Below are 12,786 nucleotides of genomic sequence, written 5' to 3'. Positions count from 1 at the left end.
GTGGCCGCGCCCTCCGGAACCGCCCCCGGTTCGAGTCTCGGCGTGCCAGCAGGCCGCTGGCGCGTGTGGATTTACGTCTCCCTCCGGGAGGCGTAAATCCATGGATAAAGGTGGGAGGGGTTAGATAGGGCCGGGGGGGTGGGTTAGGTAGGGGAAGGGAGGGGAAGGTGAGGGGAGGGCGAAAGAAAGTTCCCTCCGAGGCCGCTCCAATTTCGGAGCGGCCTCGGAGGGAACGGTGATAGGCTGCGCGGCTCGGCGCGCGCCGGCTGCCCAAAATCGGCAGCCTTGCGCGCGCCGATCCAGGATTTTAGAAGATACGCGCGGCTACATGCGTATCTTATAAAATCCAGCATACTTTTGTTTGCGCCTGGTGCGCAAACAAAAGTACGCGAACGCGCTTTTTTTAAAAATCTACCCCTGAAGGTTCTGATGTCAGCATGTGGGTCCGCAGCCAGGTTCCCACCGCGGGCCCTTTAGGTTTACTGATGTGCGCATGCCTAGGGAAGGGCACGGCGCTGCTGGCGACGTCTCTCTGCGAACCCCGCGGAGAGGCCTGACGGATGGAGGCATCCTGGCTGAAAGTCCCGGGAAGTGGAGCTGGGCTGGAGGCGCTGGCAGGAGCCAGAGGTCCTGCCAGCGCCTCTCCGGCGGCCCACTGCTGCCAACGACGAGGAGCTGGAGTCTGGAGGTTGCTTGGAAAGGTGAGAGGGCTGCACCGCGGGGCTGCTGCGGGCGGCGAGTGTAACACATCCTTTAGGCAGGGGATGGGCTCTGTCAGTCAAAGCAGAAATACCTCTCCATGGAAACTCCCACTGCTGAAACTCCCACTGCTTCTTAAAGAATAGTGAATCCTAGACAACCTTACAAAAATAACAAAAATCCCACTAGACATTGCCCACACAATCACGCTTCCAGATGACTCACCTTATTTCCTCACTGCAAATATTCTTAATACAGAAATACATACACTTTCTCAAACCATTTTAAAAAAATACACACATATATATTCCACATGTAATAATTATAATAATGTGTGCATAATAACCCAGAAATACATGCAGAGACATGTATATTTTGAAATATGTGCTTAAACTAGGGATGTGCAGCCTCAAACATTTATTTCAGTTTGTTGGATCATTTCATGGGTACCTCAATTTGTTTCAATAGTTTTGTAACAAAAAAAAGTATTTGTTCATTTATTTCTTCCCCCATTGACTTCACTGTAAAAGAAAAATGGAGGCCTAGGCCCGAATCCCAGTTGCCAAGGCCTGTGCCTGGACCTAGGACCTAGGCCTAGGCCCAGTGCAGAGTCCTGCTCACTGAGTCTTGGGGCTCAGCAACTGGGACCTGTCTTTGGGCTGTGCTCTACATCTGGCCTAGTTAGGACCTGTGCTTCAGCGAGGACGAAGCTTTCAGCTGGGCCTTGGCTTAAACCCATGCCCAGGTCATAGTGACTAGGATCTGGCCTTGACCAGTACCCAACCTGGGCCTGGCCCGAAGTCTAGGCCTAGTCCTGAGTCCAACACCAGGATCTGGTTGAGGCCTGACCCCGGTCACTGAGGCCTGGGCCAAGGCCCGACACCAGGGCCTGGCCTAAATTGGGTGCCAATTGCTGAGGGCCAGGCCCGAGGTCTAAATCCAAGGAGTAGGCCCATGTATGACACTAGGACTAGTAAGGCTGGGACTTAGTCATACAAAACTTTTTGTATCCCTTCAGTTAGTACTTTGTAACACCTCCTATGGTAGAAATAACTTCCAAATGTTTCCCGTAGCCAGCTATGAGTCTCTTCTTTCTTCTGGAAGTATTTGACACCACTCTTTGCAGAATACGTCTAACAGAAATATTTTAAAATTTCCTTGCATGCACTGCATATTTGAGATCTCCCCACAGATTTTCAATAATATTCAAGTTTGGAGACTGTGAAAGCCATTACAAAACCTTCATCTTTCTTTCTGATAAATACTTCATAATTGATTTTGAGGTGTTTTTTGAACCATTGTCTTCCTGAAATATCCAACCTCTTTTTTCAGCTTCATTTTCTTCACTGACTGGGGGATATTAGCGTCTAGGATCTGTTGATATTTAGTTGAATCCATTCTTCCTTCCACTTACCTACACAATATTTATTGTTCCACTAGCAGGCCCACAACCTGAAAGTTTAATATATTTACCTCTATCCTTAATGGTTGGCAAGATGTTGTTTTCTTCCAATGGTTCCCTCTTTTCTCTCCAAATGTATCTTGTGTGGTTGTGGTTGAACAGTTCAATTTTAGTTTCATCAATCCAAAACAACTTGTTCCAAAAAGATTCAAGCTTATCAAGGTTTTGCTTTGCATACTTTAGACAATGACTGTTGTCATGAAGCCATAGAAATTGTTACCTTTTGACCATTCTCCCATGCAGATAATTATTATTGCGTAAGCATTAAGCAATGCTATACTATGGACAACTATTCCAGTGGCAGCTAAACTTTTCAGCATGTCATTTGCAGTGATTTATGGATTCTGTTTTGCAGATCTGACTAGTTTTCAGGTTGGATTAATAGGGGAGGGTGGGCTTCTGCAAGAGGCCTTCACTATAATCATATTTGGCCAATTAAAAGAAGAGGGAAGGAGGCTTTTTGGACCAATAAACCCAAAAGGTGTTGTTACTATTTTGGGGGAGTGAGGGGGAGGGGTGATCGGCCAACAAGGCTTTCACTTGTTTCACTGAGGTAGGGGATTTGGCTCACAGGCCTGCAAGCTTTTTTCTTTTTTAAACTTTGAATCACTACTTAACCAGCTATATTCATAGGGATCGATATTAAAAGACCATGTACGTGTCCATGTGTGCACAGTTCCCAGTACCTGCACGTGGATGCGCCGATTTTATAACATGCGTGTGCCGGCGCGCGCATGTTATAAAATCGGTTGGCCGCGTGCACAGGGGGGGGCGAATTTTCAAATATTACACGCGGCGTGACTCAATCGGGTGTCCCCCAGTTCTCTCCCAGTCCACTCCAAATAAGGGTACTTCCCTACCCTCCTGCCTGACCTGTCTTCCCTTTCTGCTCTCCACCCTGACCACTATCCCCTACCTAGCTACCTGAATTTTTTTTATCTTACCTCTTACTGCTCCTCTGGAGCAGAAGTAGTTTCCGTGCGCCAGCCGGCTGCTGGCAGGCGCTTCCACGGGACAGCAGCTAATGGCTACTGTCCCGGCTGGCCTCCGTCCCGGCCCTCCCAGACTGCCCCTTTTTCAGGACCCGGCACTTGTGCGCATATCTGCAGTTATGTGCATGGCCGGGCCTATTAGAAAATGCACGCGCGGTATTTGCGAGCTTGGCCCTTTGAAAATTAGGGCTTAAATTCCTTGCTAGTTCTGATGGCGCTGCCCTGTTCTTTCTGCTGCCACATGGCCCAGTAATGACACTGCTCCCTGAAGTCTCTCTTCTTACACTCACATTTTTTAAAGTGCAGGATCCTAATTCTACCTCTGGGCAATTATAAAAAAAAAACAATTAAGTGGATGCACTTGAGTCATTGGCTCACATTATCCTGATTTTTAAAACCAAAATAGTTTTCGAGGCTGCGACAGGAATTGGGGAAAAGGACCTCACACTGGGGTTACTTCAGACCTGTCAAAAATAAAGCAGTGTTTTGTTTATTTCTTTTTAAATCAAAGATAAGACATTCATACCTTTACCTGTCCAAGACAAGAACGAAAGAAAGAAGTGAGATAAGGAGATTTGATGACCAGCAAGAGGAGAAAATACCTTCACCTTCCATTTGCAGGACAGAGAGGTAAACACAAATGCCTCCTTATTGGCAGACTTAATTTGGGTAAGGACGGGACAGCTTTCAACAGTGAGAAGAATAGAAAGAACTTTAAAATCTCCTGAAAGGAAAAAAAAAAACAAACCAATTCTCAGGCATCCCTGCATCTCATCACAAAACCTTATAATCACTTACAGTAAGAGGCTGTGATGGACTCAATATCCATTTTAAAAATCAGTCCTCCCCTTTCTTTCTTTTTTTTTTTTTTAAAGGATACTTCAAATTGAATCCAGTGGTGCTGCGACAGCAGGAATTGGCCTGCTGAGGTCACTGCAGGAATGCACCTCTATACAGAATGGTGGCAACGTCACTGCAGGAATTTCCAGCCTGTAAAGGCCTTGAAAGCGAAGTACTACATTTAAAAATATATTTTAAAAAAGGACTATTTAATGAAACTGTGTCAAAGAATCACACCTTCCTGTGGTAAGTGATTATAGGATTAACTGACAGTAAAATTCTTTTTTAAAATCTGCAGTAGGCTATCTTCAGTATGTCCTGACATTAGTAATTGCTAAAATAATGCTTTTTTTTTGTGATGGGTAGTGAACCCATGTATACAATATAAGTAATATATAATTAACCAACCATAGAGTATTTTCAGTGCAATAATACTCAAGGAAGAGGTGTAAATATTCTTCCAATAAATCCTAGGAGGTAAAAGAAATGTATTAATAAATATTAATTTTCAATTTCAGAGAAAGATAGAGGGTTTTGTCTAAGAGCTAAGGTGGTATAGGCACATCTCATTACAGAGTTCTTGTCCTCAAGAGCTTACAAAGATTAGGTGAGGTCTTCCTGCATGGGTGCAGGCAAACAGGCAGTCAGATCCAGGCATCTCACAGTGTGTGCGTTGATTATCACACATTGCCAGCCCCAGAACATAATTTACACATCACCGTCAAATGACAACAATTAGGTTGCCTGCCTCCTACCCCAGACAAGTTATTACTCAGGAGCTTGTGAAAGTAAAAAAATATGTGCTAAACTGCACTGTAGCTTTGAGAGGGAGCATTAGTTTCCTGCAGGCCACTGGTGGAAAACATATACCTGCTCTGGCAGTGCAGTTTAGACCGCTGGCGAATCATAGTCCATAAGTGCATCATCCACAATGAACCTTTTGTGGGTTCTTAGCTGATGTCATCCATGCAGACAAATCTATGTAATACCATCCTGATGATTTACTATGTCAAATCCTCAGGCACCGCTGCCCTAACAATGGAATGCAATCAGCCCAGCTCATTTTCATCCTGGCAAGATTTTTACAAGTGTTTTGAGCTGAAACAGAGCACAAACACACAAGTATTTTATAAACCGAATCACATTATATGCCAAGCTTTAGATTTCACTCGCAGTGGAGATGAAGCTCAGTAGATCTGGGATGTGCATCACAAACAGGACATTGCTGTTATTCGTAAGAGGTGCTTTTGACAGTACATGTTAAATCAAAGCCGTAGCCAGGCAATTTGGCACCCAAAGCCAAGTGAAAAAATGTGCCCGCCATTCTACACATAACACCACGAGCTGGGAGACTCTGTTATGTTTACTTTTTTTTTTTTTTTTTAATTAACACTACTGTTATCTATAGGCACATGTGACCTTGGCCCCAAAAATATGACCCTTGGGTCAGTATGGACCTGATTCATAACCTCCACCCAACTAGTTAGTAAGCTCTGAGAGGTCGATATTCAAAAGCCATTTAGACGGATAACTGAAAAGTTATCCATCTATATGGCTACCAGCAATATTAAAAGCCGTATGAGACTAAATTCTAGCCACATAAGTTGGAGGCGTTCCGGGAGCGGGAGGGAGATGTTTCTGTTCATGCCATAGGGCTGTCCTAAAGTCAGCCACATAAACACATTCAGCTAACTTTAAGGTTCTAGTTAGCTCAGTGGTTGAAACTGGCCTGTGCATTGTTAAGCAGTGGGAGTTGAAAAAGGAACATATGCCGAGTTAGTGGAAATTTATTGGGAAATGGATTCCTATCCAGTTTAATATGTCCTGTGAAGTTCACAGATATCAAAATTACCATCACCTATTTTGAATAAGTAATTTTTGAATGTGACAAAAACATTTTAGTGTAAAGGTCATTAAAAAGTTAGCCTTTTCAAAAATCACAACTGTTTTTTGACAAGTGATGATTAAATTATAAGCCAAGTGCTACTGCTAGTCTTTATCAGTGAAGGTATTGGCTTCAATGAGCACAAGAACATAAGATTTGCCATACTGGATCAGACCAAAGGTTCATGAAGCCCAGTATCCTGTTTCCAGCAGTAACCACTCATGGCAGGAACTCAAAAGGATAATAGATTCCATGCTGCTTATCCCAGGGATAAACAGTGGATTTCCTAAAGTTCACTTTCATAATGGTTTATGGACTTTTCTTCCAAAAACTTGTCCAAACCTTTTTTAAACCCAACTACACTAACAACTTTTACAATATCCTATGGCAATGAATTCCAGAGTTTAATAAGAACATAAGAACATGCCATACTAGGTCAGACCAAGGGACCTTCAAGCACAGCATCCTGTTTCCAACAGTGGCCAATCCAGGCCATAAGAACCTGGTAAGTACCCAAAAACTAAGTCTATTTCATGTTACCGTTGCAAGTAATAGCAGTGGCTATTTTCTAAGTCAACTTAATAGCAGGTAATGGACTTCTCCTCCAAGAACTTATCCAATCCTTTTTTAAACACAGTTATACCAACTGAACTAACCACATCCTCTGGCAACAAATTCCAGAGTTCAATTGTGTGTTGAGTGAAAAAGAACTTTCTCCGATTAGTTTTAAATGTGCCACATGCTAACTTCATGGAGTGCCCCCTAGTCTTTCTATTATCTGAAAGACTAACCAATTCACATTAACCCGTTCTAGACTTCTCATGATTTTAAACACCTCTATCATATCCCCCCCTCAGTCGTCTCTTCTCCAAGCTGAAAAGTCCTAACCTCTTTAGTCTTTCCTCATAGGGGAGCTGTTCCATTCCCCTTATCATTTTGGTCGCCCTTCTCTGTACCTTCTCCATCGCAATTATATCTTTTTTGAGATGCGGCGACCAGAATTGTACACAGTATTCAAGGTGGGGTCTCACCATGGAGCGATACAGAGGCATTATGACATTTTCCCTTTTATTCACAATTTCCTTCCTAATAATTCCCAACATTCTGTTTGCTTTTTTGACTGCCACAGCACACTGAACCAACGATTTCAATGTGTTTTCCACTATGACGCCTAGATCTCTTTCTTGGGTTGTAGCACCTAATATGGAACCTAACATTGTGTAACTGTTAGAGATGTGAATCGTGTAATCGATCGTCTTAACGATCGATTTTGGCTGGGGGGGGAGGGAATCTGATCGTCGCAGTTTTTTGTTTTTTTTTTAAATCGTTTAAATCGTAAATCAGGGGAGGGCGGGAAAACCGGCACACTAAAACAACCCTAAAACCCACCCCGACCCTTTAAAATAAATCCCCCACCCTCCCGAACCCCCCCAAAATGTTTTAAATTACCTGGGGTCCAGTGGGGGGTCCCGGTGTGATCTTCCACTCTCGGGCCACGGCTGCGTTAATAGAAATGGCGCCGGCGCTACCTTTGCCCTGTCATATGATTTAAAATATATCGGACGATATTTTAAATCGTCAAAAAACGATTCACATCCCTATAGCATGGGTTATTTTTCCCTATGTGCAACACCTTGCACTTATCCACATTAAATTTCATCTGCCATTTCGATGCCCAATTTTCCAGTCTCAGAAGGTCTTCCTGCAATTTATCACAATCTGCTTGTGATTTAACTACTCTGAACAATTTTGTATCATCTGCAAATTTGATTACCTCACTCGTCATATTTCTTTCCAGATCATTTATAAATATACTGAAAAGTAAGGGTCCCAATACAGATCCCTGAGGCACTCCACTGCCCACTCCCTTCCACTGAGAAAATTGTCCATTTAATTCTACTCTCTGTTTCCTGTCTTTTAGCCAGTTTGTAATCCACGAAAGGACATCGCCACCTATACCATTACTTTTTACTTTTCCTAGAAGCCTCTCATGAGGAACTTTATCAAAAGCCTTTTGAAAATCCAAGTTCACTACATCTACCGGTTCACTTTTATCCACGTTTATTAACTCCTTCAAAAAACTGAAGCAGATTTGTGAGGCAAGACTTGCCTTGGGTAAAGCCATGCTGACTTTGTTCCATTAAACCATGTCTTTCTATATGTTCTGTGATTTTGATGCTTAGAACACTTTCCACAATTTTTCCTGGCACTGAAGTCAGGCTAACCAGTCTGTAGTTTCCCGGATCGCCCCTGGAGCCCTTTTTAAATATTGGGGTTACATTAGCTATCCTCCAGTCTTCAGGTACAATGGATGATTTTAATGATAGGTTACAAATTTTTAATAATAGGACTGAAATTTCATTTTTGAGTTCCTTTAGAACCCTGGGGTGTATACCATCCGGTCCAGGTGATTTACTACTCTTCAGTTTATCAGTCAGGCCTACCACATCTTCTAGTTTCACCGTGATTTGGTTCAGTCCATCTGAATCATTACCCTTGAAAACCTTCTCCGGAACGGGTATCTCCCCAACATTGGGCCAGATTTTATAACATGCGCACGGGCGTAGATTTGTTCGCACAACCCGGCGCGAACAAATCTACACCCACTTTTATAACATGCGCACGCTGCCGCGTGCATGTTATAAATCCAGGGTCGGTGCACGCAGGGGGGTGCACAATTGTGCAACCTAAGCGTGCCGAGCCAAGCAGCCTGCCTCCGTTCACTTCCAGGCCGCTCCGAAATCGGAGTGGCCTCGGAGAGATCTTTCCTTCCACCCCCCCCCCCTGCACCTTCCCCTATCTAACCTCCCCCCCCCCCCCCCCCGACCTATATTGAAGAAGTTACGCCTGCCTCCGGGCAGGCAAAACTTGCTCACGCCGGCTCTCCATCACCAGGCCCGGTGGCTGTTCCGGAGGCCTCGGTCCCGCCCCCAGAATACCCATGGGCCGGCTCCCCGCCCACAGCCCCGCCCCCGGAATGCCCATTTTTTCAAGCCCCGTGGCTTAGGCTCGGCGCGCGTAGGGGGAGGCAGGGGTAGTTTTTCGGAGGTTGCGTGCATATCTTACGCATGCAACCCTTTGAAAATCTACCCCATACTATTTAGTAAACACCGAAGCAAAGAAATCATTTAATCTTTCTTTGATGGCCTTACCTTCTCTAAGTGCCCATTTAACCCCTCAGTCCAACTGACTCCCTCACAAGCTTTCTGCTTCGGATATATTTAAAAAAAGCTTTATTGTGAGTTTTTGCCTCTATGGCCAACTTCTTTTCAAATTCTCTCTTATCCTGTCTTATCAATGTCTTACATTTAACTTGCCAATGTTTATGTATTATCTTATTTTCTTCTGTTGGATCCTTCTTCCAATTTTTGAATGAAGATCTTTTGGCTAAAATAGCTTCTTTCACCTCCCCTTTTAACCATGCCGGTAATCGTTTTGCCTTCTTTCCACCTTTTTTAATGTGTGGAATACATCTGAACTGTGCTTCTAGGATGGTATGTTTTAACAATGACCATGCCTCTTGCACACTTTTTACTTTTGTAGCTGCTCCTTTCAGTTTTTTTCTTACAATTTATCTCATTTTATCAAAGTTTCCCTTTTAAAAGTTTAGCACGAGAGCCGTGGATTTGCTTACTGTCCCCCTTCCAGTCATTAATTCAAATTTGATCATATTATGATCACTATTGCCAAGCGGCCCCATAACCGTTACCGCTCTTACCAAATCCTGTCCTCCACTGAGAATTACATCTAAAATTGCTCCCTCTTTTGTCGGTTCCTGGACCAATTGCTCCATAAAAATGTAATTTATTCCATCCAGGAACTTTATATCTCTAGCATGTACCGATGATACATTTACCCAGTCAATATTGGGCTAATTGAAGTCTCCCATTATTACCGCACTATCAATTTGGTTAGCTTCCCTAATTTCTGTTAGCATTTCACTATCAGTCTCATCATCTTGACCAGGTGGACGGTAGTATACTCCTATCACTATAATCTTCCCCGACACACAAGGGATTTCTACCCATAAAGATTCAATTGTGCATTTAGTCTCATGCAGGATGGTTATCCTGTTGGACTCTATGCTATCCCGGACATAAAGTGCCACACCGCCTCCCGGGTGCTCCTCTCTGTCATTGCGATATAATTTGTACCCCAGTATAGCACTGTCCCATTGGTTATCCTCCTTCCACAAGTCTCTGAGATGCCAATTAAGTCTATGTCATTATTCATTGCTATACATTCTAATTCTCCCATTTTACTTCTTAGACTTCTGGCATTAGCATACAAACATTTTTTGTTTGTATTTTCATTCTGCTTTTTAATTGATAGGGATAAGTTCGAATTTTTTGGCTCAGCTGAGTTTTTAGTTACATGCACTTGGACTATTTTTCTTATAATTGGAACCTCACTGTCTGGATGCTCTAATTCTAATGCATCATTAGTATCCTTTGAAGATAACTCTCTCCGAACCATGCGCTGCTGAGCAACTGTCGGCTTTCCCCTTTGTTCTAGTTTTTAAAAGTTAGCACCAGCAGTCTGGTTCCACTCTGGTTAAGGTGGAGCCCATCCCTTCGGAAGAGACTCCCCTTCCCCAAAAGGTTCCCCAGTTCCTAACAAAACTGAATCCCTCTTCTTTGCACCATCGTCTCATCCACGCATTGAGACTCCGGACGTGACGTGGCGTTTGGGGGGCGGGCCCGGGGGCGTGGCTCCAGCCCGGGGGGGGGGCGTTCCGGGGGCATGGCCGCGCCCTCCGGAACAGCCCCCGGGTCGGGTCTTGGCGTGCCAGCAGCCCGCTGGCGCGCATGGATTTACGTCTGCCTCCGGTAGGCGTAAATCCATGGATAAAGGTAGGGGGGTGTTTAGATAGGGCCGGGGGGGTGGGTTAGGTAGGGGAAGGGAGGGGAAGGTGAGGGGAGGGTGAAAGAAAGTTCCCTCCGAGGCCGCTCCGATTTTGGAGCGGCCTCGGAGGGAACGAAGGCAGGCTTGTTAAATTGCATATAGAACTTCTCATGTTAGTGTCACAAACACAAGTCCCATCCCGACATGGTCTGTGTTTCGAAAACTGTTTCTGCATCAGGGGCTATAATGAGGAGCTCCTGATCAAATGGACCTCCATATTAAATAAATGCTCACTGAATCTCATGCTGTTAATTACTGAAACCACACAAAAAAAAAACAAAACCAGCAGAAGATCTTCAACAATCTATTCAAACTACTAAATCGGCTCTGCGAATGACCTTTTCAATTGAGGAATTTGAAAAATCTTTGACAGCGCATATGACGACCATTGAACAGTTTAAATCCTTTGTGCAAAAAAAGTTTTAAAATTTCATCACGATGAACAAGATTATAAATCAGTATCTGTTTATTCTTGGCAGCAACCAAAATATGCATCTAAGAAAAAAGTAACCTTTTTTGATTCATCCAATAATTCTTCATCAAGTTCTGATGAAGAAGACACACGACCTCACACAGGATCAAACCAATCTCATCTGGGATGTCCGGGCATTTTTTAGAGGACGACATCAATCATCAAAGATGACCATTTCGGGGTCGGTATTTCAATCGACCACCGCAGGAATACCGTCCATCTATAGATTTTCATCAATCTCGTCCCTATACACGATCGCAAGCCCATCAATCTCCATAGTGAATCTCATTAATTTTTGCCTCTCCAAGGGACAGGAAGAGCTGTTAAATAAGGATCTTTCATTTGTCCCTACTTACAAATATTCTTTTCAATGCTGGATTGACTTATTTTTCAACGATATTTATTCTTCTTTCTGCGATTCATCTGTAGAACATCCGACATCATCATGGATACCACTGGGTCCAGTAGATCCCTATATTAAAACATTTATGGATTTGGTACTTAGAGATGTAAAACAGCTGGAACATCTTCCTCCTTTATCATCCAATATGTCACAGATTCAAAAAATAGCCCTCAAAGAGTTACAACAAAACAAAGATACCATTGTATATAGTGGAAATTAATAATCAACTAAGTGATTCAACATATTACACAAAACTGGGCGAGGATCCTACTTTACATATTCAGGGACTAATTGAAAAGGAAATTTTGTTGGCCACAAGCGCTGGTTATTTGGAAAAAAAAAAGAAATTGCTTTCTTAACATCTAAGGATATGAGAATCCCGGCATTCTATACTGTCCCTAAAATCCACAAACGATTGGACAACCTCCAGGTTGTCCAATTGTATCATCAATAGGCTCCATTCTTGAACCACTTACCATGTTCATGGACGTTTTCTTACAAGAGGAAGTAAAAAGAACATGCTCCGATATGAAAGATACTACTCATATGTTGACTATTGTACAGGAGGATAAATTGAGCACACAGAGTTTTTCCTAGTCACGCTTGATATCCAGGTGCTGTATACTAACATATCCCCAACAGGCTGCTTTAGACACCATTCCCTATGTTCTTTCGAAGAGACCTAGTCCACAATGTATTCTGTCATCTTTCACCTATAATTTAGCGAAAATTGCCTTGATTTGGAATTATTTTTGTTTCAAGGGGAACATATACCTTCAACATCTTGGCATTGCTATAGGGGCGACTATGTCCCCGAGCATGTCCAAGTTATATGTTGCTCAATTTGAAGAAACTTTTTTGTATTCTTCATCTTTTTTTGAACACATAAAATATTGGTCCTACTATATAGATGATGTTTTATTTTTTTGGACTTCTTCACAAGAACTTTTGAAAGAATTTATTGAGTGGCTTAAAAATTTAAAATGTACTGTTTCTTTTCATAAATCAAGGATATCTTTTTTGGATATACTGATTTTTAAGATGGGTCAACAAGTAGGAACTACTTTATATTGTAAACCTATGGAAAGAAATTCATTTTTATTATTTTCAAGTTTATCTGTATCACCT

The sequence above is a fragment of the Rhinatrema bivittatum genome, chromosome 4 (assembly GCF_901001135.1).
Source record: "Rhinatrema bivittatum chromosome 4, aRhiBiv1.1, whole genome shotgun sequence".
In the NCBI taxonomy this organism is placed as follows: Eukaryota; Metazoa; Chordata; class Amphibia; order Gymnophiona; family Rhinatrematidae; genus Rhinatrema; species Rhinatrema bivittatum.
This window is presented reverse-complemented; position numbering follows the sequence as displayed.